Genomic DNA, 2,218 nt, shown 5'->3' on the forward strand with positions numbered 1-2,218 from the left:
TTCCAGGGGGAAGTAGATGGTTCCAAATGACCAAGCTGTACCTGTTCTTTAACCAGCCTTGTAGTGGCTTCCAGCTTTTCAGAGGAAAGAGGCAATTGAGGAACCCATACAGCCTCCTCTGGGAGCCAAGATATGGGCATGGAACCCTCAATGGCAGCTAATGAAAACCCAAGCCTTGTTTCCCTGTATTACTTTCCTGTGAAATTGGGTGTAATCTCCCTTGTTCCTGTTTACCAAGGCCTTTTCCTTCCTTATAACCCATCCTTTTCATTATACCAACCTCTTGTTGCGAATATTCATTAGTCAATGCTAATCTTAAATCCTGCAAAATATCTCTTCCCCAGAGATTGACAGGGAGAGGAAGAACATATGGTATGAAGCTTCCTGTTTGACCTTCTGGTGCCTGCCACATCAAAGAACGTGAACTAATCGCAGGGCTGGCCTCATATCCCAACAGGCCATGCCTTAGGCCACCAGGTGGAAGAGATGATGCTTTTATCAGCCCCTGTGTCCAAAATACCAGTAAAACTTTTCCCTTCTATCTGTAATTGTAGAGTAGGTCTAGTTTTAAGATCAACTACCAAATGAGCAAAATCTGTTCCTGTGGAACCAAGCCCTCTTGCACCCCTTGATGTTTCGGTAAATGGAAAGCAATCATGAAGACTTGGGAGGAGGACCAATTGAGCAATCCTATCTCCAGGAGAAATAGAAAATACGCCTTCAGGGCAGGAACAAAGCACCTGGAGCTGTCCAGTGAAATCTTGATCTAATACTCCAGGATGGACCATAAGTCCTTTTAGAGTGAGAGAGGAGCGACCCAACATAAGACCAACACTTCCTTCAGGCAGGGGGCCTTCAAACTCCACTGGGACAGGTTGCACCCCCATGTGTGGCATTAATAAGAATTGGGAGGTGAAACAGTGGTCCAACCCTGCTGATCCTCTTGTTGCTCTACAACTGGATAAACCCTCCTGTTGTCTGCCTGTGTCCCATATCTTTTGGGGCCCTGAGATCTGGGGCCCTGAAGTCCGTTTTTTGGAACATTTTTATCTCTCTCCTCAGAGGGGGTGTCATGCTGTATAAGTTCTCCCTGAACATCTCTGACTGAGGGGCATTCATTAGCCCAGTGATTGCCTTTTCTACACTTAGGGCAAAGTCCAGGAACTTTCTTTTCCACAGACATATGACAGTCTCTTTTTAAATGACCCATTTTGCCACAATTAAAACAAACTTTATTGTTTCCAGAACTTGGCTGGTTATTGTTTTGTAATATGGCTGCTGCCAGGCCGGCGTTGGTAAGCGGGCCTCCGAGCCCTCGGCAAACTTTTATCCAATCTGTCAGTCCTTTGCTCTTTCTGGGGGTAATGACTGCCTTGTATTCTGGTGAAGCATTCTCATACACCAGTTGCTCTATCATTTGTCAGACCCTTTCCGGGTCTCCAAATATTCTGCCTGCTGCATCTGTTATTCTGGCCACAAATTCTGAGAATGACTCCTGAGGACCCTGGATAATTTTTGTTAAATGGCTCTCAGTCCCGCCCTTTTTTGAAAGGGCCTTCCATGCTTTAATTGCAGCAGCAGATATTTGGCTGTATGCTCCCCAATCATAATCTGTCTGTTGCTGAACATGTGGACCTTGTCCTGTTAGTAGCTTAAATGTCCAGCATCATTGATTGTCTTCTGCATTGGCATTAGCCCTAGCTTGGGATTGACAGGCATCATGCCATAAGGCTTTCCATTCTAAATACACTCCCATATTAGGGAGGTCAGCTTTCACTACAGTCTTCCAATCATATGGGGTCATTGCTGTAGAGCCTAGACTCTCAAGCTGCATAATTGTAAATTTAGCATCCACCCCATACTTATTAACTGACTCTGCCAGTTCCTTGACTAGAGGGTAATCTACAGGTACGTGGACACGGCCTCTCTCCACATCTTCAAATACTGGAAAAGTCTGAAAAATTTTGTGTCTATCTTTTGTTGAAAAGAAGGAATCAGGACAGTGCCTCCCGGTGTAGGGTAGAGGAGCACTAGAGACAACGGGAGTGGCCGACTGAGAAAGTGTGCCCTTCCTGTTCCTCATACTACCTTGCTTCCAATACAACAGAAATGGCCGCTCATCTGGGTGGTATCGTTCTTCCTTATAGCGGGCTGCTTCTTCCTCTGACCCCTCGGAGGGACTTAACTCCTCTGACTCAGAACTGCCAATTTCTAAAGC

General features: G+C 45.8%; 1 pseudogene; it reads right to left on the reverse strand.

Annotated features, from left to right (window-relative positions):
• Nucleotides 1–988: 988 nt before the first annotated feature.
• On the reverse strand, nucleotides 989–1,990 carry LOC132651731 (igE-binding protein-like; annotated as a pseudogene).
• Between the last annotated feature and the right edge of the window lie 228 nt (nucleotides 1,991–2,218).

Source organism: Meriones unguiculatus (genome assembly GCF_030254825.1).
Source record: "Meriones unguiculatus strain TT.TT164.6M chromosome Y unlocalized genomic scaffold, Bangor_MerUng_6.1 ChrY_unordered_Scaffold_25, whole genome shotgun sequence".
NCBI classification, from domain to species: domain Eukaryota; kingdom Metazoa; phylum Chordata; class Mammalia; order Rodentia; family Muridae; genus Meriones; species Meriones unguiculatus.